General features: G+C 43.6%; 1 pseudogene; it reads right to left on the bottom strand.

The window, feature by feature from the left end:
- Positions 1-321: 321 nt before the first annotated feature.
- LOC103054553 (uncharacterized) lies at positions 322-5349 on the bottom strand (annotated as a pseudogene).
- Between the last annotated feature and the right edge of the window lie 22140 nt (positions 5350-27489).

Below are 27489 nucleotides of genomic sequence, written 5' to 3'. Positions count from 1 at the left end.
ACCTCTTTCCTTCTTTTAACTTACCTTCCACGCAGCACAGGAGTGCTAGACTTGTGGTTGAAAAATAGGTCAAGTCTACTTTTAAAAGAGAGTGTCTGGAGGCTGCGTCATGACAGCTGGACTTCTTTTCTTTTGGTTTGATATGCTTCGCTGCTTGTCCAAGCAGCTTCTTCAGTCTAGAATGTTGGTTATGGGGGACCCCATAAATGTCTTCCAGGGTGGCTGCATTTCTCACTAACATGATGGGCTCATTGGAGGGACAATAGGAAATGTGATTAGTAGAGTCTTTGGGATGTGGATGTCTTACCCCTAATCCCGCACTCATCCCCAATGGGTCGTTATGTGCTGCCTCCCTGGTGAAGTTGTGGTCTTAATCTTCCTGGGGACTGATGAAAGAACAGCACGAAAAATGGGAGACAAGTTGTGTCTGAGGCCTCCACCTCTATTGAGGGAAGGATTTTCCACTTTGGCCTTTACTCCTTTCTCAAACCATCTATCTTCTCTGTCCAAAATGTGAACTTTATTGTCCTTTTTCCTTTAGATGAAGGTAAACTGCTGATTCTGGTCCTGTGTTGTTGCTCCTCCTGTGCTGGGCCATCCTCTTGTGTAAAGGCTGTTTGGTTTCCCCAATGTAGAGCTCTGAACACTCCTCACTGCACTGGATTGCATATACTACATTGCTCTTCTAATGTTTTGATGTTTGATCTTTAGGGTGTACCAGCCTCTGTCTCAGTGTGTTAGTGGGTTTGAAAAACACAGGTATATGGTGTTTTCCAAATATCCGTTTTATCTTCTCTGACACTCCAGCCATGTAAGGAATGACAAAATTCTTCCTTTGACTCTGGTACTCAGCTCTGTCTGCTGTTTTTTTTTTTGTTGGATCTAGAAGCAGATTTAATAAAGGCCTTAAGAGCTGTCCTCAGGTGTCTGTTTTCTTTCTTTTTGGCATCCATGGAGGTGGGGATGGTTTCTGCCCTGTGGTGTAATGCCCTGATGACTACTAGTTTGTGCTGCAGTGGATGGTGGGAGTCAAACTGCAGGTATTGGTCTGTGTGTGGGGGTTTCCTGTAGATCCCTATTCCTAGCTTGCCACAGGTCCCAATTAGAATCTCACAGTGTAGAAATGTCAGCCTGTTGTCCTTGGAGTCTTCCCTAGTGAACTGAGTCTATAGTGTTTATACAGTCTGTGAAGGCCTGTACCTCCTGGACTCTGACTTTAACCCAGGTGTCATCCACATACCTGAACCAGTGGGTTGGTGCTATTCCCTGGAAAGAGCTGAGAGCTTTCTTTTCCACTTCTTCCATGTATAGGTTGGCAACAATGGGTGACACAGGGGAATCCATGGCACAGCTGTGTTTCTGTCTGTAGAAGTCACCTCTGTGAAGTGAAGTAAGTGGTGTTGAGGCACAGGTCCAGGAGGTGGCAGATCTGGTCTGGGTTGAGGTTGCTTCTCCTGTCGAGGGTGCTGTCATCTTCTAGTCTCTTCCTAACCACTGTTAGGGCATCAGTAATGGGGATGCTGGTGAAGAGTGAGGTGACATCAAAGGATACCATGGTTTTATCTGTATTCAGTTTCAGGACTCTTACTTTAAAAGCAAATTCTTCAGAGTTATGAATGTGGTGGTCAGTGTGTCCAACCAGAAGTGCTAGTATGGTGGCAAGGTGTTTAGCAATATTATATGTTCCTGAATTAATGCTGCTGATAATGGGTCTGAGGGGCACTCCTTCCTTATGGATCTTAGGTAGTCCGTAGAGGCAGGGGGTGGCTTTTCCAGGATACAGGCGGTGGTAGGTTGCCCTATCGATGGCGCCCTCTTGTTCCAATCGTTTCAAGCTGTCTGTCACCTTTTTCTTATAATTGCTGGTGGAGTCTCTTTTCAGTTTTTCATATGTGTGGTGGTCATCCAAGAGTGAATTAATTTTATTGTGGTAGTCTGCAGAGTTCAGGACAGCTGTGCATCTTCCTTTGTTGGCCAGCAGGATGGTAATGGTTTCATCTTTGCTGATGAATCCATAAATCCATTTATGCCAAAGTGGAAAATCCTTCCCTCAATAGAAGTGGAGGCCTCAGACACAACTTGTCTTCCATTTTTCATGCTGCTCTTTCATCAGTCCCTTCAATGAGCCCATCATGTTAGTGAGAAACGCAGCCACCCTGGAAGACGTTTATGGGGTCCCCCCTAACCAACTTTCTAGACTGAAGAAGCTGCTTGGACAAGCAGCGAAACACATCAAACCAAAGGAAAAGAAGTCCAGTTGGCATGACTCAACCTCCAGATAATTCCACCTAGATAACTGAGAATCTTCATCAACACATTTTTTAAAAGAGAGCTAAACTAGTCTTTATAAGGAGCGCAGTTAAGGCTTAACAAGCACTAGGAAAAACAGCAGGCAGGCATTATGTGGGTGAATATATCTGCAGAAGCCAGGTGTCTGGTGTGTCCTTCCGATGAAGCCAAAATAACCATGGAGGGAAGTGCTGAGTGACTGGAGTAGAGGAGACATGCCTATGGCAGTATAGGGAGACAATTAGGAGTGGGGCAGCAGAAACACTTTTCTGGGACTGCTGAGATGAAGGCAATGTCATGAGGCTGCAGTTAGAGGGAAGTGCAGAAGAACCTTAAATCATGAAACCTCAGCAATTTTTGCCGTCCTTTGCCTGTTAAGAATGAAGCTTAACATGGAATATGCCTTAGTGCTTGGAAAATCAAAATGACTGATAAGAATGAGAGAACTGCAGTTACTTGGGGAAAAATATGGCACTTGTCTTTGAATAATTAAAAGTAATTAAGCAAGCAAAATACCTAAACCAGCCACTTCTGAACTTCTCTATTGGTGCCTCCTTGGCTTTACAGCCAATTTAATGAACTTAATGGTATTTTTCCCTAGTGCAACAGCAGCCTCCAGTGGTCACTTCCTTGTACTCTGGTTCTCATATCCACAACTTTGTTACAAAGGAATCAAGATGGTACTGTGCATACAGTGAAGAAGAAATCCATATTCATAAAAGCTTGGTCCTTTTACAGGGAGTGATACAAAAGGTTCACATAGCTCGTAAGATAAAAACAAAAACAAAAAACAAATAAAAAAACACCCTTACTTTTCAAAGATTAATCATTCTCCCTTCCCCCGGATTGAAAATTCAAGACAAAAGTTGAATGTAAGGACCACGACTATATTAGCTAAAATTCTGCAATGAATATTTAAACAACTTTCCTTTACTACTTCCCCACACATCAGGAAGATACAGAAGACAACTGAGAGGACCATAATGGTGAGAAAAGCAAAAAGGAAGAGCAGAGGAAGTTGACCAGCAGCAATAAACGCATCACTGAGAGACCTAAAAGGCCAACTGAGGACATATCATCCCAGGGGGAGTCTTTACATGTGGTCACTAAAAGCTAACACTGACCTGATTCTGTTTAAATCAATCAATCAATCTCCAAATTCTATGGATTAATAACATTGTTTTCATTGCCTTGTCTTCTTCATTGATTTCTCAGTTTAAATATGAATTGATTGGCTTCTTTTGGATCCCTCTGATCCTGTTGGGTTTGATGGGCCACAGCCAGTGTCAGATTAAGGCCCACTGATGCCCTAAGCACAGCCCAACAATGCCGCCACTCCTTCCTTCCGTTGCTTAACTGACAAGACATTAAGACTCATTAAATGCTGAAAACTAAAGTTGAGGGGTTTAGTTAAGGATAGGATAACTAGAGGAAAAAAACCTTTGTGGTGCTCCCCTTTCTTTGGTGCCCTAAGCATGGGTTTATTTTGCTTAATTGTTAATCCAGGGCTGGCCAGAGCCTCCAAGTAACCTTTCTTCTCAAATTAGCTGATTATGAAAAGCATTTTATGATGGAGAGAGCAGAAAGGGAAAAAAAAAAAAGTTCAGCTCCAAGACTATTAAGGTCCCACTGACAAATCCCTAATCAGCTCCAAAGGAACCGATTGCACCCATTACAGTAGACTGAGATGGGAAAGAGTTAGTAATCACATTTCATTTGAAGAAACTGGGAAGAGTGAAGAAATTCTGTAAAGTTGGCACATTTGCCTCACATGTTCCCATTCTGATTTATAAGTAGGATTGGCACTTCCCAAATGAAAGCAGAGAGAAGACATTCTGACAGAAGAATACATTTATGAACTCTGAAATATGGTAAAGATGTATTCATTTATTGCACTTGGACCAATATCCATCAAACCAAGATAATCTTTTAGTGGTGGCTAATTATAATCCCCTGGGAAGCTCCACCCTAATGTTGATCCTGGCATTTGCATGGTTCATTGCCATCATAGTTTATACTCACTGATAGACCCTTATTTGATCCTAGAGTTGGTTATGTGGCAATAACCTTTTGGTCTGTTTCTTTTTTGCCTGATACTACTCTTAAAATATAGCATGGGTACATAAATTTGCAGAGGTAACTGTCAACCCTCAACTGATAACCTTAACCGTAATCTTTTTGGTGAGAGGAAAAAAAAATGAGGCAGTCAAGATAACTGGTCTGACACTGACAATGTGGTTTGTAAACCCTGGTTTATAGTTCTGCTTTTTGTGTGAACCTAGTTAGTGATTGTTCAATCCATGGTTAAAACAAATGATGTAGGAATATGTTACCTGATTTGGGCTGCAAAAATCCAGATGATCTAGAGGTGGGTCTAAAGGGTTAAGGTTTTCTGTATGCCTTTGCTGTATGCTGGGATTTTTGCATCCCAGATCTGATAGTCCTGGTTTAGTATCATATGTAGAGTAGAGTAGACTACAGACCATGGAGTACTGTAGTATGCATGCAGTCTCTATCCTTTAATTCAGATTAAAGTGCTTGCTTCCTGCTATCCTTTTATGTTCAGACAAACATTGATCTACTACTTTCTTCCTAGCTATGTGAACTGTTATTAAAATGATGGAATGTGCTGTATCATGCAATTTCTCATCTACAATTTGAAATGCCTTATTTGATTACTAAGAAAGATACAGTGGTACCTCGGGATACGAACGCCTCTACTAACGAACTTTCGGGTTACGACCAGCTCCGGCCGCAAAAATTTACCTCGATGTGCGAACTCCGCCTCGGTGTAAGGTCATTTTTCCGCCCTGACACGTGGTCCGCGGCCGTTCTCCTGCCGCACTGCGCCGCACCGCGCCCAGCCGTTCTCCCACTGCGCCCAGCCGTTCTCCCGCCGCGCCACGCCATGCCCGGCCGTTCTCCCGCCGTGCCGCGCTGCGCCACGCCGTGCAGCACCTGGCCATTCTTACACAGCGCCCACCCGTTCTCGCGCAGTGCCCAGCCGTTCTCCCACCGCGGTGTGCCCGGCCGTTCTCCCACCGCACCGCACTGCGCCATGCCTGGCCGTTCTCCCGCCGCACCGCGCCCGGCCTTTTTCCCGCCACGCTGCGCCGCGCCTGGCCGTTCTCCCACCCCTGACGCGTGGTCCGCGGACGCCAGAACAGATTAACTGTAATTACATTGAACCTTATGGGAAAATTTGCTTCGGGGTGCGACCAAATTCGGAGGACGGAACGGATTAACTGGATTTACATTGAACCCTGTGGGGAAATTTGCGTCGGGTTACAACCAACTCGGGATATGCCCAGAGTCATGGAATGCATTAAGTTCGTATCCTGAGGTACCACTGTATCTTAGAAATATTTCAAATGCTGATTGTGTTTCTTCTTCCTTGTCCCTACATGATAGATCACTTATATGGTTTCCATGATCTCTGTTGATAGAGACACATACATTGCTTGGTTAAGTCTGCTATTAACTGTGTTTCTATAGCTTAATCCTGGTATCCATAAACATTTCTTCCCTGTGTAAGATTTGCCCCGTTCGACAGAGAAACTCTCGTGACACGTGTGGTTCACAAAGAAGGTTTACTCATGCGTAACGTAGTAGTCACAAGCAAAGCCAGGACTGGCTTGGTACAATTGCATCACTTGTTATATTCCCCCCTTCCCGCGCTTTTTCCCGCCTCGTGATCGCGTTGCGGCTGTGGGCTATTAGGCCCCCCAATGTCCCCCCTGATCGTTCATGATGGCAGGGTCGGTCAGAGTCCATTGTCCTTGATTGCCAGTCCCCCTCCGGCTGGGTTGGTCCCTCCCTGCTACGTGCAGACCCGCGGGTTCTGTGCTGCGTTGCGATCTTGTTTCGCTGCCCTGCGGCCCCGTTCCTTGCATGCTCGCGCCGTTATCAGTTCATAGTTAAAAGCTTCCGCTGCGGTTTTCCTGTTTAGCTGGCCGCAGGTGGCTCGTTAATTAGCGGCGCTTTCGGTTCCTCTTTTCCCCGCTAGCTACCGCCGGTGGATTCCGCGTGGTCTGGTTGCGAGCTTCCCTGCAGCCCCGTGCTTCCCTGAAGCCTCGTGCTGACCGAACCTGACATGCCGCCCCCCTGAAGACAACTCCCCCCCCTCGGTCCTATTTCGGCTTCCCGGGGTATTTACTGTAAAAGTCCCGCACTAGGTCTGGCGCCCTTATGTGGGTTTTACTCACCCATTTGCTGTGGGACTTGGGGAAATGTTTCCATTGCACTAGGAGCTGGGTCTGCCCCTTGTGCCTCCGGGCGTCCAGTATCCGGTTGATTTCGAAATGCTGCTCCCCCCCGACCATGATGGGTGGTGGTACTCCCTCCGCCTTGTGCCAGGCATTCCCCGGCTGGTGCAACTTTAGCAGGCTGCAATGGAACACCGGGTGGATCTTCCCGAGGCTTTTCGGGAGCGTCAGCCTGACGGTCACCGGATTGATGACCTCCGAAATGGGGAACGGCCCCACAAACCTCGGGCTGAGTTTTTTCGATGCCTGATGCGTCTTTAGGTTTTTGGTTGACAGATACACCTGGTCCCCCACTTTCCACTTTTCCTCGGGGAGCCTCTTGCGGTCCGCGTGCTTCTTGTAGTCGGCTTTGGCTCTTTGCAATGCCGCGTGCGCCGCTCGCCGGGTCTCGTCGATTTGGGCGAACCAGGCGTCCAGGGAGTTGATCTGGGATTCCGGCTGAGGCAGCTCCGGCATGGGGACGAAATCTCTCCCGGTGGCTACTTTGAATGGAGAGAACCCGGTGCTCTTGTGGACGGCGTTGTTGTATGCCACCTCCGCGAATGGTAGTAGCTCCGCCCAATCGTCCTGTTGGTGCCCCACGTAGCAGCGCAGGTACTGTTCGAGCCCCCCGTTCAGGCGTTCCGTGGCTCCGTCCGTCTGCGGGTGCGCCGCGGAGGATAGGGCTTGTTTCGTCCCCACCCGCTTCAGGAACTCCCGCCAGAATCGCGCGATGAAGTTGCCGCCCCGATCGCTGACGATACGTCGAGGTGCGCCGTGGAGTCGGTAGACATGTTGCACGAACAGTCTCGCCAGCCCCTCGGCCGTGGGGACTCGCCGGCACGCTACAAAGTGCGCTTGTTTGGAGAATAAGTCTGTGACCACCCAAATGGCGGTCTTCCCCTTACTCTCCGGGAGCTCCACTATGAAGTCCATGGCAACCTCTTGCCAAGGGCCGTCGGGTTCCGCTACCGACTGGAGTAGGCCTCTAGGTTTGCCTTTGGCTCCTTTCGCTGTTGGGCACACCGGGCAACCCCCCGAGTACGCCTCCACGTCCTTCCGGAGCGTGGGCCACCAAAACTGCCGCCGGATTAAGTGGAGTGTCTTTACGAAGCCGTAATGCCCCGCGCTCCGGCTGTCGTGGGCTCTCTCCATGACCTCCCGTCGGCAACCCTCGGGCACGTACAGCTTTCCTTCGTGCCACCACAACCCCTCTTGGCCGGTTAGCGCCTCTCGGTTCTGCTTGAGCCAAGCGTCCCACTCCGCCGCCTCCGCGAACCCTTGCCTTACTTCAGACGCCGCGTCCCGTCGCTCCCCCTTGGTCTGGCTTCGGGTCACCGCCTTTGCAGCCAGCCTGCTGGCGGGGATGACGGAGTCCACGATCTCCTCCCGTAGGCTGGCGTGTTGGGGCATGCGAGACAGTCCATCCGCTAGGAAGTTGCGCTTCCCGGGGATGTGTTTCAGTGTGAACCTGAACCTCCCGAAGTATTGGGACCACCGTGCCTGTTTGGGGGTTAGCTTACGCGGGGTCTTCAGGGCCTCGAGGTTCTTATGGTCCGTCCACACCTCGAACGGTTCAGTTGCCCCCTCCAGTAGATGCCTCCACGTGGCCAGCGCCCACTTGACCGCGTACGCCTCTTTCTCCCACACCATCCACCTCCTCTCCGTCTCGGTGAATTTGCGGGAGGCGTAGGCGCACGGGTGGATGGCCCCCTCCGGGCTGGGTTGGAGCAGGACTGCTCCCGTTGCCACGTCTGATGCATCCACTTGGATTATAAACCGCCGGTCTGGGTCGGGATGGCGCAGGATCGGCTCCGCGGTGAACCGCCGTTTTAGTTCCTCAAACGCCCCCTGGCATTCTGCAGTCCACGCGAGTGCCATGCTGGGCTTGGGGGGTTTCCCAATGCCCTTGGTTTTTAGCAGGTTGGTTAGGGGAAGGGCGATTTGGGCGAAGTTCGGGATGAACTGACGATAGAAGTTCGCAAACCCTAGGAAGCTTTGGAGTTGCCTCCGGGTTCGTGGCGCTTCCCAGCCCAGGACATCCCTTACTTTCGCCGGGTCCATCTCAATTCCCCGGCTGGATATTCGGTAGCCGAGGTAGTCTAGTTGCTCTCGATGGAACTCGCATTTCGAGAGCTTTGCGTACAGCTGTGCCTTCAGCAGTCTCTGGAGCACCGTGCGCACCAGGTTCACATGCTCCGCCAGGGTCTCGGTGTAGATGAGGATGTCGTCCAGGTAGACCAGGACGCCCCGGTAGAGTAGGTCGTGCAGCACCTCATTTATTAGCTGCATAAATACCCCCGGGGCCCCTTTTAATCCGAACGGCATCACGGAAAACTGGTAGCTTCCGAGCGGGGTGTTGAACGCCGTCTTCCACTCATCTTTTGCGCGGATCCTAACTCTGAAGTAGGCTTCGCGCAAGTCCAGTTTTGTGAACACCCTCCCCTTCGACAGATGCGACTTCAAGTCCTTCATCAGGGGGAGGGGGTATTTGTACTCCGTGCTGATTGCGTTCAGCCCCCGGTAGTCTACGCACATACGGAGCGAGCCGTCCTTCTTCTCCCCGAATAACACCGGGGCCGCTAATGGTGACTTCGCGGGTTGGATGAATCCCCGCGCTAGGTTCTTGTCTATGAACTCGCGCAGGGCCCCCATCTCCCTCCTCGACAGGGAGTACATTTTCGGCTTAGGCAGGGTCGCTCCTGGCTCTAGCTCGATGGCGCAATCACTGGGCCGGTGTGGTGGGAGCTGGTCGGACTCCTTCTCCCCGAACGCTGCCGCCAGGTCTCGATACTGCCTCGGGATTCCGCCGCCCGTTGGGGGTTCCCCGGGTCCGGCCCCTCGCTTTGCGGTCGCCTCGCCAGTCGCCGCTGCCTCCCCTCGCCTCGGGATCGTGGCGGGTCTCCGGGGTCCCGGCGCTGCTGCTGCTGCTGTTGCCGCCCGGGTCTCGGGCCCCATCTGCTCTCGCCCCGTCTCCCGGTGTCCCGGACCCTCCGCTTGCCCGCTGGTGGTTGCGGCTGCCTCCGTCTCCACGGCTCGGTCCCCTCTGCTCTCGCCCCTCGCCGGTCTGTCGACCCCGAACCGCACTGCCTCCGCCGTCCAGTCGACTCGTGGATTCCACCGCCGCAGCCACGCCAAGCCGAGTACCACCACGTAGTCGGCCACCGGGACCACCACGAACCTCAGTTCTTCCCGGTGACTCCCGATCGTCATCTGGACCGGCTCGGTGTAATACTGAGCTGCCCCCCCCCCTGCCAGCGTGCCATCTAACTGGCTGAATGAAATGGGCTCCCGGAGGTGCCTCAGCTGTAGCCCGAGCCCCGAGACCACCGCTGGGTGCATCAAGCAGTGGGCGCAGCCCGAGTCCAGTAGCGCCCGTAGCTGCGCCTCCCCTCCGGATCTCACCCCCCGGACGTGTATCCTCACCCGGAACGGTGGGCAGTCCTCGTCTCCTATTGGGTCCGCGCGCCTCGACTCCCCTGCTCGCACTGGGACGCCGTTCAGTGCGAGCGCCTCTCGTTTCCCGCCGGCTCCGAGTCCTCTCCGGAGGATGCTGTCTCCGGGGTTGACCACCCCCTGCGTCCTTTCTCGGTCACCGCCGCCACTGCCCCCTTCCGCGGTCGGTCACCGGTCCTTTTCCCATTCGCACGCGGGGTTTTGACTTCGGGCCGTGGTGGGGCGCCTTCCCGCTCCGTCGGGCACTACGCCGCTCGGTGGCCTCTGCCTCCGCATCGGAAGCACAGATTCGGGGCTCTGGTCGCCTCTCGCCTCCTGGTGGACTGCCGTCGACCGCTCCGTCTCTCCTCGGGGGTCCTCTCCCTCGGCCGGTCCCTCGTCTGGTCCCGTCGTCTTGTGCTCTGTTGGATCTGCCGCCACGCCGATTCCGCCGTTCCAGCCAGCCAGATCCAATCCTTCACTGTGGACGGGTCGTCCCGCCCCAGTGCCCGTTCCAGGATCTCTGGGTTGAGTCCCCTCTTAAAATACTTCACCTTCAGGGACTCCGGCCAGTCCGCGAGCTTCTCGGCCAACCTCCGGAACTCCAGGGCATATTCCGATACCGATTTGCCCCGCTGTCTGAACTGTAGGATGTCGTCCTCCGCCCGCTTGGCGCTCAATGTGTCCTCGAATCTGTCCCGGAGCGCCTGCATGAAGTCCGGGAAACTCCGTAGTTCCGCCGCGTTGGCATCGTACAGCCCGATCACCCAGCTGGCTGCTTGGCCATCTAGCAGCTCGGCCACGTAGGATACCCTGTCCTCGTCTCTAGCGAATAGGTGACCACCCCTCTGCATGAACCCCCTGACGTGCGTCAGAAAGTGCGGAAGCTGTTCGGGGTCCCCTGAGAACTTCCCAGTGATACCTCGAAGTCTCAGGGCGTCTGCCGCCCGTTGGTCCTCCGACCGGGGCGCCGTGGGTGGTGCCGGCGGGGGTGTCGGACCGCCCCCCCTGTCGCTCGCCTCCTCGTTCACCGCCGGTGGCCCCACTCTCTGTAGTAGGGTCTGGAGCATCGCCTCCACGGCGTCTAGGCGTCGCTCGACTCTCTCCTCTAGTCGGGCGAATTTCTCGCTCCACTCACGGTTCCGGAACCCTGAACCCCGGGTCATCGTAACGCCTGAATCGTCTGGTCCTTGGTTCACGCCCATCGACCACCGCTCGGATGGAGTGCGCCCGGCCCTGGCCGCTGCCCCGTCGCTCCCGGGCGGCTCCGACCGCCCTTCCGCGAGCCTGGATCCCTCGCGCTCCAGCTGACCCACGGATTCCTCGTCGCTGGTCATGCCTGTATTGAGAAAGAAAACGCTCCTCGGTGGTACCGGGTAGTGCTGACGGTGAGTCCTGGCTTTATGTAAGATTTGCCCCGTTCGACAGAGAAACTCTCGTGACACGTGTTGTTCACAAAGAAGGTTTACTCATGCGTAACGTAGTAGTCACAAGCAAAGCCAGGACTGGCTTGGTACAATTGCATCACTTGTTATATTCCCCCCTTCCCGCGCTTTTTCCCGCCTCGTGATCGCGTTGCGACTGTGGGCTATTAGGCCCCCCAATGTCCCCCCTGATCGTTCATGATGGCAGGGTCGGTCAGAGTCCATTGTCCTTGATTGCCAGTCCCCCTCCGGCTGGGTTGGTCCCTCCCTGCTACGTGCAGACCCGCGGGTTCTGTGCTGCGTTGCGATCTTGTTTCGCTGCCCTGCGGCCCCGTTCCTTGCATGCTCGCGCCGTTATCAGTTCATAGTTAAAAGCTTCCGCTGTGGTTTTCCTGTTTAGCTGGCCGCAGGTGGCTCGTTAATTAGCGGCGCTTTCGGTTCCTCTTTTCCCCGCTAGCTACCGCCGGTGGATTCCGCGTGGTCTGGTTGCGAGCTTCCCTGCAGCCCCGTGCTTCCCTGAAGCCTCGTGCTGACCGAACCTGACACCCTGAACCTGTAAATGACATCAGAGCACTTGTATATCCTTTTTACCTGTTCATCTATCTTTCCTGCTGTAGGCTCGTGCCTGAAGAGTTAAGTAACTGTGTAGACAGGATAAGCCTGTGATGCACTGCTGTGTTCAATTAAGATTTATGGAGAGTGCTGTTAATGGGCAGCAGTCAAGGACAATGGGAGGCTGTATTTCGAAATGAAAGAGACAGAGAAAATAGGGTCACACTGAAGGTGCCTGGCATCTGGAATTAAATGAATAATGTGAAGAGGAGGGGGAACTGAATAAATTGTAAACATCCAGGGTGTTAAATACTATCACTTCCCTTGCTTTACAAATCTCACTATTGGATTGCTTATCCTACTGCTTTTATTTTTCTGGTCTTTAGTTTATTATACATTGATATAAAACAAAGTGAATGAGAGCACATTTTGGTTGACTAAAATAGGGTAGGACAAACCATGTTTAGTGGGAGAAGGCACTCAAGTTACATATTTATAAGGGGTTGAGTGGAACAGATAAAGATAGGGTGAAGTCGTTGAATGTTATTTTACCTAGGCTATCATTTATCCGACTTCATGTTTGTTTGCTCCTGTGGCTACATTGGCTTCTAAATTGGCTTCTTTGAAGATATCCACACAAAGATTCTTAACATTTTTATTTGTGTCCCTTATAGTACGTATATACATTTGATGTACATGTCCCCTCAATATGAGCATTTTAAAAAAATTGTTAACTGAATAGCAATATATGAAAAGCACAGATTCAGAGATCTAGTTCATTCCAGTTTAGAGACACTATGAATTGAGTAGGTTCATGTTAAAATGAACATTTCTTCTTCATCCCAAGTATAGATGTTGGTGGTATGAATCACTTCTTTAGCATAGGTATCTGGTGGAAACTATGATCTGATAGTTATATTGCCTGTATCCTGATATCATAGTGGAAACAACACTATGACACAAATTACATATTTGATATAAGGATGCAATTTGTATCATTTGTACAATGACTTCATGACACAGGCACTGTTATTGTTTAGTCGTTAAGTCGTGTCCGACTCTTCGTGACCCCATGAACCATATTGCGCCAGGCCTTCCTGTCCTTCACTGCCTCCCTGAGTTTGCTCAGTTTCATGCTCATTGCTTCAGTGATGCTATCTAACCATCTCATCCTCTGCCGTCCTCTTCTCCTTTTGCCTTCAATCTTTCCCAGCATCAGGGTCTTCTCCAAAGAGATCTCTCTTCGCATTAGGTGACCAAAATATCTGAGCTTGAGCTTCATTATCGATCCTTCCAATGAGCAATCAGGGTTGATTTCCTTTAAGATTGACTGGTTTGACCTCCTAGCAGTCCAGGGGACTCTCAAGAGTCTTCTCCAGCACCACAGTTCAAAGGCATCAATTCTTCGGCGCTCGGCCTTTTTTATGGTCCAGCTCTCACAGCCATACATTACTACTGGAAAAACCATAGCTTTGACTATGCGGATCTTTGTCGGCAAGGTGACGTCTCTGCTTTTTAATATGCTATCTAGGCTTGCCATAGCTTTCCTCCCAAGGAGCAAGCGTCTTTTAATTTCATGGCTGCAGTCTCCGTCTGCGGTGATCTTGGAGCCCAAATAAATGACGCAGGCACTACTTGTTTCCTAACCCCAGGACATGATGCCCGTTGGAAAAGAGAATATCTGAAGAACAAGTAAAATTCATGGAAGTGGCTGAGCCTGAAATCCATACGTAGATTTTAATGCTTATTTGACTTAACTGAAAATGTATCATAAAAGTAAAATGCAGAATTCAGAAAATCCATAATAGGATAGATAAGATTTCTGTGGGAGCTAGTCTGTCTAAACAGACTAATCAGTCTATTGCATGTCAGTGTCAACTGTCTGCTCATACATTAATTAATGCCCTCTGCTTGATTGCAGTCTTTGTTCAATTTGTTTTCAAAAGTTTGATGTGAATTCCCACTTGCTTATATAAGAGAAAGCAATCCTACATTAAACTGCAATTAAAAAAAAAAACAATCCTGCAAAAAATTGAGCCCAATCCATAACCTAAACATAGATTTAGACAAAGCAAGGCAAATCAAACAAAGCAAGGATTATGCAGATATGTTTGGGGTGCTACAATCTCATTACAGCATCTGGACTAGTGTGAATCCATTGGACAACTGAACTCTAATCTATTTGAGAGGTGCAAATTAGGTTAATTTGTATCAGAATTTACAAATCAAATTTCTCAGACATCCCTCAGTTTATTCCAGCTGGCAAAAGCTAGCCTGCAGGCCAGATCCAGTGTCTGAAGCTGAAACCATCAACTGACAAAGTGCTTAATTAGAAAAAAGCAATTTTAAGCCAATTTTCACTTTGGATGAGCACCTTCCGACAACCCTTCTGTATGCCTGGAACATTATGATGAAAATTCTGGTACATTCTCTTGTGTGATGATTGGGGGCTAATCTAAAATGTAGCCATGGAGGTTAAAAAAAAAAAGAATCTAAAGCCATAGAAGTAGAATGATTTGGATCAAATTCTAAACCTACATCTGTCTGTCTGTCTATCTATCTATCATCTATATGGCATTATTCCTCCTCCTCCTCCTCCTCCTCCTCCTCCTCCTCCTCCTCCTCCTCCTCCTCCTCCTCCTTTTTCAGTTAATTTCAGCTTTAAAAGGGTGAAAGATTTATATGATCTTAAGAGAAACCACAGTATTCCTTCTTTCCCCTTTCCCCCTTTTTTCCTCTTCTTCCCCCCCCCCCTTCTCCTTTTAAATATACATATATCACTCTATGTTTTATTTTGCTATTTCTTTGTTATAATTGGTTGGACCATAATGGTCTTGATCCCAACAAAACCTAGCAGGGCTTCAGGAAGTATTAGACTCAATGTAAGTTGGTGTAGCTTGACATTGTCATAGTGTTTTATAAATTCTAATATTATTTATGGCTTTTTATAATTATCTGTCCTAGTTATTTATAATATTTAGATTATTTGTTTTAAAATTAATTGTAATTTTATAGGTTCTTTTGTGTTTTAATACCTCTATTATGTAATTTTACCTTAAAATTTTTATCTTTACCTTATTTTATTCTATCAATATGATTTTTTTTTTATTTCTATTTTAGCATAATTGTTATGTTATTAATTCTATGCTGGTCTATGACTGAAATAAAATTGATTTATAATTTCAGCTATGCCACATGTAAAAATGACCCTTTATTAATATACTTTCATTTATTTAAAATATTTATATTCTGCCCTTAGATTTGCATGATAGATTCCTATCCATATAAGCTAGATAAAACAGTAAAATGAAGAAAAATAAATGAATTTAAAACATTACAGTAAGAAACATACCAACCAGGGACATCCATGGTAGGGGGTTTAAAAAGGTCAAGATAATGATTGAAGCCCCACCCCATTTAATATATGTTGTAGTGATGTAAAAAAAGGTGGGCCTTTAATCACACAGTTACAGCCACTGACTTTTTTGATCCCTGCAGACACTGCTGATTAATAGCTCTGACACAAAGGTACAGAAAGGCCATAAGGTTCAGTCAGTCAATGGATGCAAAGTCTTGAACCTTAGAGTAAAAAAACAGTTTTTCGACTAGCAATGGATGAGCTCATCTCAACACCAACTTGGCACCCATGAGAATGGCCAAGTTCATTCCAAACCTCCTATTCCAGGAACTCTTCATACCTTGACCCAACCTCCTGTTTTAAGGTAGCAGCTTGGTCATTCCTATTCCTAGTTTCTTTATTTGCATTTTCAAATATTTAAACGTTTTCATTTATTCTTTGCCTAGTATTTCTTTTTAAAAAGTCTTTTTTAGAAGAAATCAAATTACCAATTTCTCAAAAAATGTCCACAAATTCCAACAAGATTCTTACAAGCTATTGATGAAAATCCATTAAGTTGTGTGCAGAGTTTACTATTCTACAGAAATATGTATATATACTCATATTTAATACCGAAGGTATTGGTACTCAAACATGGTATTTTCCAGATGTCCTGGGCATATCTATCACACTTTTTCTTTTTAACCATTCAGGGGAAATAATGAATGACATGAACAGTGAAGAGAAGGGGTAACAAATATTTTAAGCCAGAGAAGCATGGGAAGGAAAAAGCTAAAATTAGTTGACATATGAATGTGGAGCTATTCATATCTGAAGTAGAAAAAGTCCTTTGGGGTAGGAACATAGGCACACTTGCTGTACCTATTAGTGCCACCTTAAAGAATTTGTGCCTTTTTCTGGTCCTGCATGGAGACTTCATAGCCTTAAGAAGATCCTTTTTTGAACTTTTTTGAAGAGAGAGATATCAACAGGGTATGATGACCTTGACACTTTCTTTCACATATTCAAGCCTTCTATTTATTATAGTCCCAGGCTTTAACTCATTCATGTCCTTCTCCCACGCTTATGTGGTAATGGGCTTGGTGTTTATTTCTCAGCCTTGAATGAGGAATGCAACATATTTTGATGATGGTCCTCCTTGATTCCAACCTTGCCAATTTCTACCCTTGCATCTAACAGCAGACACTGAAAAATGTTTTTTTTTCAAGATTGATTCCCAATTGAATTTATGAATTAGCATATAGGATTAAGCTTTACAATGCCTAATTGTTTCCTACAAATTCTTGCACAGCAATTTGTTGCACCCTTATAAGTCCCAATCCAATCTTAATGGTTGTACTTAAGCCCCATTACAATCAATTGAATTTAATTTAGCTGTAACTAAGCTCATTGACTTGAATGGAACTGTTAACTTTCCCTAGATTAAAGCAAAAGAATATAATTTGTGTTAATAAATAACTAAAATTAATTATTTAACCCTAGAAGACCAATCAAAGTTATTTACTGAATTGTAGCCTTTTGTTCATTTATTTTGTTTTCATTTGTATTTTGAATGCCATTCTGTTGAGTATTATCAGGTGCAAAGTTATCTGCTACATTTGCCACACTGATGTATTAAGCTGTCAGATTTCACATCTGATGGTATTAGTCTTTTGGCCATATGTTGCACCACAAAACAGTGAATAATATCTTGCTACAAATTCTGTTTTCTTCTTGAACGTGCTTGGGTGGCCTATATTTTTACAGTGTTATGTTCCATTATTCACATGTTACGTTCTTCATTTGGAAATAGTCTATTGTTGAAAAATATTTCAAAAGCTACTTCTTCAAGTGTCATACTAGACATCTTTTGCATAGTGTACGTAGTTCTATTGCTTTCAGTTATATTTTCTGTACCAAAAGTGCTCACTTGCAAAGATACAGATTGCATTATCTGAACAAGTACTTGTATCATTCATAAGCAAAAAAAAAAAAAAATCAACAATCTTTCCTTTCAAGTGATTGATCAGTTAATTATAGGAATGTTATCAAGTTGGTGTCCAATCTTAGTGACCACATAGATGGATATTCTCCATGACAATCTGTCCCTAACCTGGTCTTTCAGGTCTTCCAAAGGTGCACCCATCACCACGGTAACTGAGTCCATCCACCTTGGTGTTGGTCATCTTCTTTCCTTCCACCTTTCCCAGAACTAGAGCTAGGTCTTCTCATAATATGCCCAAAGTAGGATAATTTGTTCCTTTCAAGTATTTCCTAGTAAAAATATAGCATTATAGAATGAATGGGTCAGTGTGCCAACAGTCAAGTTGTTTAATTTCACATCTGCTATTTCTTATCATTCTTCACATAAAACATTAAGAGGAAAGTGACCAATAACTGCAATGTTCATTATTTATGGAAATATCCATGGTAAACGATATTTAACAGATTTAAAATTCTATTTGCTTCTGTTATGGAGTTTTTGAAAATTATGAAGGTTTTAATGGTGATGATTATTACACTTTAATAAAATGAATGTGTGCTTTATTTTCTTTCTTTATTAAATACATTTCTATCCCACCACAGTAAAAAAAGATAGAATGTATGTATACCAAAATGCGTATTTAAATTATTTATTTGGTTTTTTAATGTTTAGATTGTGACAGAATAGATAAGCCTCATCTGCCATTCTGTCACATTTAGACATACAAACTGCAGTTTTAGCTGGTCTCATAGGAGATGGGAAGCTTAATACATCAGTGTGGAAAATGTAGCAGATAACTTTGCACCTCATAATACTCAACAGAATGGCATTCAAAATAGAAATCAAACCAAAATAAATGAACGAACCCTAACCATTGTTTGCTATTCTTTTTTCTACACTATTACTACTCTTCCTTTTCAAATACAAGCTAGATTATCGTACGTGTTTTTCATTCCTTTCTTTCCCAGTACTATTCCCTTCCACCCCTTGCCAGTTTCCAGCTTCTCAGACCTAGCTATGCTTTTAAGGAGAATATTACTCCAGCTAGCAGATTTATGGCTTATGCTGCGCATTATTTCTTGGGATCACCTACTTGTCCTTGGCTGGTCTTGAAAAAGCTAAGTAGAATTACAGCTGGCAAATACTTGGACGGGAGACTACTGAGGAATCCTGGAACTGCAGCTGTATTGGGAAGTTAAAAAAAAAAAGTTAAAAAAGAATCCCCAAATCACTACCATATTATTGCTAAGAAAACTATATGAACATGTCTATAGAGTCACTAGGAATTAATTATGACTACAGGGGCACTTTATGAGGTATTCCAGGATTTTCTCTATTTTATGTCACTACGTTCCTTTTGGAATTTTTTTTTCCCTGCTTTACTCAATCTCTTCAAACCAACCAACCAACCAACCAACCAACCAACCAACCAAAAAAAAAAAAAAAATAGTTCCAACATATATAGTCTCTGCAGCAACTGAAGCTTTGATCAAAATAATGAAATGTGCATTGTGATGTCATAATGTAAGCTCCACCCTTACACGCTTGCCAGCATCATTTCAACACTTGCCCTCTGCAGACACTCATAGCTGCACTCAGAAGCATCCACAGGATTAGAGATGTTAATCATAATGCTGAAAGCAGCATTTGTACTATCGTGACCCAATCTCTGCCCTTTCGTGCGCACATGTGATATCGTGATGCATGTAGAAAAGGGGTGGATTTTTTGTGGCAATGGGGCAGTCCTGCTTTCATTCTTTGTCCCCTTAAACATCTCACCACCTCCCAAAGATACCCATGAAGATCTTTGAAGGGACCCTGCTCATGAAAGTGGCTCAGGTCCTCAACAAAGTCACACAAAGAACATAGTCACTTTTCTTTGTTAAATAAATCAGCACTTTATTTCTGCACCAGGAATTTCTAAACATCCAAAAAAGTTGCTGATAGCGAGTTGGAGTGCCTGATCAAGTCTGATTTGCTCCATCTTGATTTTTCATCAAAGTGGAGCAATGCAAAGGCTGACTGATGAAGTGCCTTGTCAAGGCTGATCAGAGGCAATTCATACACTACTATTACTTCTTATTAAACCATGTGCTTTGAGATGTCTAGAAATAGCTACCAACAATGTATGGTCAGTATTTTCTTGCTTGGAAATTTAATAATATAATAATTTAGCAATATTTGATCAAAAGATTTGAAAACCAACTACGTTACTCTATCAGAAGAGAACAAACAACTATTGACAAACTGTTAATAAACATGCTAAGAATGAATTGCTGCACATCATATGTACAATCATTCTTTGGCTGCCCCATTCATAAGGCATAGTATTTATAAATACTAAATACTGGGGATGTGCATCTTTGATAGACAGTGATTACTGAAAGTTGATATTCACAGTCCTATGAATTTCAGAACAAAATGTAGCAATTTGGATTAACTGTATGTGAGGCCAAAAGAAGATTATTTCTTCCACTGTTTTAAGAGGATACTGCAGTCAAACCTATTATTCCAAAAGTAGGTAATTCATCTAAGGACCCTGTTGTTATTATTCATCATTGTTATTTGTTCCTCATTGCAAATTAATGGCTGAGACTGAAAAAGTATGGTTTATCAAAAGTTGTCTATATGGTGATAAATGAGATGAAAACAAGACCAGACCTTCTCTTCCAGAGTTACACTTTTAAGCCACCTACATGGCAGAGGATGATGGCTGAAAACAGTAAGCTGAACTTACAGTACTTGCTTATTGTTAAATAACAAAGCTTAAATACCCATGTAAAATTCCTTCCTTTTGCATAAAGACTTCCTGAGAACAGAAAAATATTCAGATTGGGAATAATAATCAGTGTCTAGTTGTCTCATTTTCTTATAAGAATCCCCTGATAACTTATTTTATACTTTGTCTGTAGGGTCTTAAAAAAACTAGAAGGCAGGCTAAACATCAACAGAGATTGTGAATTTTTAGTTCATACATTATGTTCTTCACACTGATAGGCTGCTGCATACATCTGATACCAGTTTCTGATCTTATTCTTTTTTTTTTTTAATTATCATCAAAAGAACAGCCACTCAAAAGTTTTCACAGTGGATCAAATTTCTTTTTTAGGAAACTACATCATTGAGCAATGCTGTCCCTCTGTTCTTTCTGAGCAGCATTACTAATATTTGGTCCATTATTCACAACCCACAGGACATCTCTCTGGCAGCCTCTGATATCAATTTGAAAAGTCTTATCAGTCTGCAGCCACATTATAAAAAGACACAACAACTTTGATTTTCATTTTATGAATTCTTTGTCAAGGCACATCTGCTAAAAGATCTACATTATAAATTCAAATGTATCTCCACAGTCTTCTCAAATGACTTTTGTTTTACTTTTTTATGTTCAAAAGCTAATCAGCTTCATTTTTTTTTCTTCAAAATTATTATTTTTCCAAAGAGTTAATTAACTGGTGAATTTAGATAAACACTAAGAATGGGCTTGTAAGTTTTCATTCCCCCTCCCCTATAGTGAGTTAAGTATCACTTGCTTTAATATTGCATTTGGCACATTGTACACCAAGCACAATTTAAGATGCTGATGTTAACCTATAAAGTCTTAGGGTTTGGCACCTAGATATTTGCAGAACCATTTGCTCAAACCAAAATAGACCTAACCCACTACTTCTCTGTGGCAATGCTGATATTTTGGAATAGTTTCCAAACAAGCTACCCCCTTTCTCATAATTTAAGCATTGTACCGCTGCTCTTTTATTCCTTTTCTGTTTTCATTTGTTATTTGTGTATGATTTCCATTCGGGGGAAATGGGGATTATGATATTATTGTTGTTCTCAATTGTATGTTTTAATGTCTTTATATTATGCAAATAGAGCCAGTGTGGTGTAGCAGTTAAGTGAAACTGGGAGGCTGTGAATTCCAGTCTCACTGTGGGTACAAAGTCAGCTAGGTGATGTTGAGCCAGTCACACTTTCTCAGCCCTAGGAAGAAGGCAATGGCAAATTACTTCTGAAAATCTTGCCAAGAAAATTTCAGGGACTTGTCCAGGCAATCACCAGGAATCAACACTGACTCAAAGACATAAAATGAAACAAAAACTCTATTTGATTACCTTTTAATTTGATTACAAGAGTTGTTTTAATTACAGTCCGGTAAAAGTTTAATAAGTAAAGAAATAAACCCATACCATAACATCATTGATATGGTGTTCTATTGGGCATGATCTCCAGTCCTTCAGAATTCTGACTGCTTTTAGAAACTTTGCAATTATATTAGTTCAATAGAATGTGTTCTTACCTGGAAATAACTGTAAAATTATTTCAGTTTTATTTCAGAGCCAGTTTGGTCTAGTGGTTAAGGCACCAGACTAGAAAGCCAGAGACTGTGAGTTCTAGTCCCGCCTTAGTCATGAAAGCTGGCTGGGTAACTTTGGGCCAGTCCCTCTTTCGGCCCAATTCACCTCACAGGGCTGTTGTGGGGAAAATAGGAGGAGGAAGGAGTATTAGGTATGTTCGTTGCCTTGAGTTATTTATGAAAACAAGAAAGGTGGGATAATTTTTTTTAAAAAAAGTTAAAAGTGTGGGAGAGAAGGAAAGGAAACAACATACTTCAGGTAGGTAGTGGACAAAGTTGTATTCTGCTTCCATACAGAGCCAGCTTTATTAGTTTCTGTTTTACAGAGTAAGTGGTGTATAAAAGAGACAGACAATCAGCTCCTATTCAGATTTTCAGGACTTTTCCATCAGTCCCATTCAGTGCTGCCAGTGGCTTGTCTGTGCGAGTTGCATCCCCAAATATCTGGACAGCATCAGTCTACTTAGCCCTGATGTAAATTATCCATAGAACTTCCATGAGAGTTTAGTTACTAAATATACAGAAGTCTATATATACTAAAAATCAACACTAGGTAGGAAATTTGTGGCCTTTCATATGTTACTGGACTCCAGATCAACATCAACATCATGGTCCAACAGATGGCCATGGTGGCTGGTGCTCAAAGGTTCTGAAATCTAAAACTTCTGGAGGATACCAGATTGTGAAAACTTCCCTATCACTGAATTATTAGTTAATGAGTTATTACCCATACATACTAATGCAATATTTTGGACATTCTTTTTAATGAGCTCCACCTGTACAAATTCCTTTTACACATCATTTTGTCCAGAAAAGTACAAGCTGCTCTAGTTCAGAGGATTAATTTCCAAAAACTCTGGACCATTGTGGGATCAGCCAAATTGAATGCTCTGTCCCATAAACAACATTTTTGCAGTAAGGATATGCAAAATGTGTTGAAACAGCCATTCTGGAGAACAGTGGAAAGTATATCTTCTTCTGGACCATGCCCTTCTGACAAAATGGCTCAGCAGTTTCTGAAAGTAAAGATTCTCCACATTGGAAGTGGCTTGATTTATTCCAGATAGAACATTCTGGATAAAACATACCTATTCAGGGGCCAGTTCCTCCAGGGAATACTTCAAACCATCATTCAGTCACATCACCCTGGGCACAGAGAGAACTGCTCCTGTCTGTGCTCCTGCACTCTGAAGATGCCGGTCACAGGTGCTGGCGAAATGTTAGGAAACAAAACTTCGAGACCACGGCCATACAGCCCGGAAGACCCACACCAGCCATCGTATGCCGGCCGTGAAAGCCTTCGACAATACATCATTCATTCATTCATTCATTCATTCATTCATTCATTCATTCATACATTCATAATTTGTCACCGCACATCTCACTGCAGAGCGACTCTGGGCAGTGACAAATTTTCAAGATTTCCCTCCAAAATCCACCAAATTTGTGTTCCCATGGAAAACCATGATCCACTGGAAGTTCAGCATAGTTTGTTCCTGGCACAATGAATTTTTCACAATCCTAGTTTGAACATTTCTACTTTTAAACTATAGAAGAATACTGTGTAGATGACACATCCTGAACAAGTTTAGGAATCATTGTATTTCTACTAGTGTAACTTTGATGAGTTATAATCATCAAGAGGCCGGATTATCTTAGAGGATCTTACAGAACTACAGTTGGATGGCCTTATTTAGCCTCTAGGTATTTTCAGAAGAAAGGGACAATAAAAATAGACTGCAGGACCAGATTCTACCATTCCTTGACCTAAGTGCATTCAGTTGGTCAAAGTTTAACTCTTACCATCTAGGGCTGTTCCCATAGGCAGAATTTTAAAAAAAAGAAAATGTGCACAAACTAATGTTCTGTGTGACCATAGTTGTACTTGTAATGATAATTTTCCACCTTCAACTCAGGGACAACTCAGAATTTACTACTGCAGTTGTGCATATGTCTATTTCTATATTTTAATATATGTACTTTAACTGTCTGAAAAGGTCTACAGGCAACTGAACTGAAAGCTGCACAAATCATTCAGAAGAACATAAACAAATTCTGTTAACCTTAAGGATAAAATTATAGCTTGCCTTCTAGTAAAAATAGTGGAGTGTGAAAGCGATATTTACAAAAGCCTTAGCCTGATCAAATAGAATCCAGTTCTACAAGTTGTGTGATAGGGTGAATGTACAGACTCAACAACAATGCTGGGCCTATGGAGAAAAAGGAAGCAAAGTCTAAAGATGGCTATTTTGCAAATATTGAGTCATGAACAGTGAAAAGAAAGAAGTGCAGTGTTATTATTATTTTTTTCTGCCATCACACAATACGACAAAAACATTTTTGAAATGTTATGTGTTAGTATTCCAGGAAAAAGGCTAAACTATTGATTTAACAAAATGCATTGCAAGTTTTTGGTATTATTAACCTATTCTTTATGCATTTTTAACAATTTCTTTGTTTCTCTGACAGCTACTGAATAAATAAGACTTTAATATGGCTTTTGGCTTCAACTCTCATTATTGAAAGGCTACAAATTTCCCATATGTATTGGAGAAAAAAATAATCACTTCTAGGAATCACATACACACACACACAGAGAGAGAGAGAGAGAGAGAGAGAGAGAGAGAGAGAGAGACACAAAGCTCAGAAGTGCCTTATACATTTTTCTCCCTTTTTTAAAAAAAAGCTCTGAATTGTGATGAAAAACGAACTATTGGCAATACTGGTCCTGAACTCCTTGTAAATCATAAAACCCAATGATCATAAGTATATGTTTTGTCAGTCTCTCTCTGAAATTCCTCTAGTTTCAGAGTTCTAGGAAGACATACTTTTCCACTGATACTGTAGGTAGGATCTAATATAGCACAGGGGGAAAGGGGTAATAATAAAAAATACTGTGTGTGCAAATCACAAAACCATGAGAAGTCCAAGTTGCCAGATGGCACTTTAGACCTCTCCTTCTTAGGTTAGTGAAAAATCAATGGTTTTGCTCTTACAGGTTTTGTAGTACAACACTTGGAATGTTTTTGACAAAGTAACAATCATGCATATAAAGTGTTGGGGATCAAACTGTTGGGGATCAAAGTGTTATGTTTAAGTTATGTTGTCACTCTGTACCTATTTGGAGTTAGTCCAATTTAGGAAATTTACCATGTTCTTCATTTAAAGAGTTTTGTCCACAAAACTTTTATTATTTCTACTTACATAGGTGTAATTTCAAAATGGAGCTTCCAGATTGATATAGCAAATCTTTTTATACCAGATAATCCATATAAATAGAAGAACTTTCTTACTTTAATTATTAATCTCCTACAGAGCATATAGTAAGCCATGATTGGAGGCGGAATGCAGTCTGACATGATGTATTGTATAAAATAAAGTGCCTCTAGTTTCCAGTAAAAACGTAACATAAAAGTGATCAACCCAGTGCCTCATTAGCATTGAAATTTTTCACACATTAAAGTCACATTGATGTTGTTACTTACCTTCAGCCTCTCCCTTAACAATTTGAGCCAATTTTTTCTTACTCTTAGCAGCCATTAAAAGTAACATTGCCAACTCCTTCCTGGGGATTGTCAATTTTGAGAATGTTCCCAGACATTATGTAATTCCAGGTAGAGAAATAATAGCTTGTACCAGTGTCTTCCTTCCTTCCTTCCTTCCTTCCTTCCTTCCTTCCTTCCTTCCTTCCTTCCTTCCTTCCTTCCTTCCTTCCTTCCTTCCTTCCTTCCTTCCTTCTTCCCTCTCCCCCCCCCCCCGCGGAATGGCTCTACATCCTTCAGGAGAATGAAAAATAATATCCTACTTTTAAACTAGGGCAAGTAAAATAATGCATATTAGACCATCTGCACATAATTTGAGAATTGTCTCTGCATATTTTTTTATACCCCAGTTTTATTACTTTTTTTCTTATTTACCGTAACAAGTACTTTTTCTGTCCCCACTGAAGCTTAGATATTGCATATGAATTATCCAAATTCTGTTTTCGTTCAGTGTCCATTAGATTTTAATTACATAATAGCCCTAGTGTTCTGGTAAATGCATATAAAGGACAGGAAGATACTACATGCTGTTTCATGGATAATTCTTTTCTATTTTGTTTCACTAATCTTTGAATTGGTATCTGTCTTTTTTTAATGTTCTGTTCTAATAAAAAGATAGTTTAATAGCTCCTTTTTTCTCCATTTCCATGAGAAAGTCTTTCAGTGGCCTTCTAATGGCTATTTATATGACATTTCTCTTCAGATAGTTGATCCAATAGTTCTTTTTATGGGCTGATGCAGTCCTTCCCAGTTTCTTAGAAATTAGTCAGTTAGAAGGGATGGGTTGTATCTAATGAGTGTAGGATACTTTTTTTTTTTTTTTTAAGTTCATCTTTGGTGAGAGAAATGCACATCAAATTTGTTTTGCAAATGGAATATCTCTGAGCGTTGTTTGGAATATTTCCTTTTAAGCTGGCTGATGTTAAAATTGCATTGAATATTTCTTAATGCTTAAAAAACAGTGAAATAAATTAATTTATATATTATCACAGTACCCCATGAAATTCATTTTCTGATATTAAGCTGCCAATACTTTTGCTCTCTGTCCTTTTGTCTAATAATAGAAGGAGAAAGTGAAAGAAAAAAATTCAATGAAATTTTGGCCTAAAGTAATTCAGGTATTTCTTCTAGGAAATTAAGTGATGTTCTGCCAAGTCCATCACCTTTTGGGAAGGTTTTTCTAAGAACTGCTTGTTAGGGTTGAAAAGTCTCATTACACTCAGTAAGGAAAAAGCTGCAGAAATACCTTCTGGGGTTCCCATGTTTGTTTCTTGCCCAGAAGCAGCTATGTTGATGAAATGAAATTGCAGGTGGGAGTACTATCAAATCATGCAGAAAAAGGCAACGGCTACTAGGCTGAACAAAAAAAGGATTTGGAGAGATGACTCTTTCAATGGATGAGGCAATGATGTAAATGGGGAGGAGCCTTTCATACCAATGATCATGGAAGGAATTTTCTGATTTTTCTCCCCTATAAATTTAGGATTTATGATTTGCTCATTTGTAACGTCAAAGCTCTGGGGCAGTTCTGAAGACAAGCCATTTGGAGTAGACCTGCCCCTTAGGGTGTATAGATTAAAATTCCCTTTAGGCTCTCCCATTGGGGGAGATGGGCAGCATACAAATTTAATAAATAAAATAAAAAAATAAATATAAAAAAATAAATATATAGATTAAAATTCACTCAGATGAGAGGGGAAATAAAGGATGTCTTCTCATCTTTCTATCTGATATACACAAAATCCAGTGGGGTGGGGTGGGGTGGGGGTATAGCCACAAATAAGTCTTTCCTTTGCACATTTCCTTACTTTCAGCAAAGTTTCATGATGCAACATGCCCCACTTCTAAAGAGGAAAACAATGTTGCCAAGTTATTTCACTTTGTGTCATTCCAGTTGCCTTCTCCAGCATGAAGAGGCTTCTGTAGAAGTGCAGCACATCTGTGGAGCCTCTTCCAGCGCTTCCTAGTAGCTACTGAAAATGTCAGAAGAACCTTTGCACATACCTAGGGCATGCACAAATGCCTCTTTGGGTTATTAGATGGGTTGGAGAAGGCAGCCAGAAGAACATGACATACCTCAATGAGTTCAACAGCATCACCTCTGTGCACTGTGGTAAATTGCATCCATCTTGTATAAAATGGGGCCCACTTGTTTATTGGGAGGGAAGTCAGTTGAATTTCAATTAGATTGTGTGAATGTATTGGCATACACTCTACAGCATTGTGCTGGACCCATATGGGTACTATGTGCTTGACTTTCCAATCTGCCACTGGCATATGAATAAAGGCTAGCCCATTTCCTCCTGCTCAGGATTACTGGCCTTGCCT

This window comes from Python bivittatus, unplaced genomic scaffold (genome assembly GCF_059951505.1).
Source record: "Python bivittatus isolate LINGU-HERP-01145 unplaced genomic scaffold, Pbiv_v1 ctg000060_np1212, whole genome shotgun sequence".
NCBI classification, from domain to species: Eukaryota; Metazoa; Chordata; class Lepidosauria; order Squamata; family Pythonidae; genus Python; species Python bivittatus.
The sequence above is the reverse complement of the archived record's forward strand: the minus strand, read 5'-3'. Positions and strand labels throughout refer to the sequence as shown.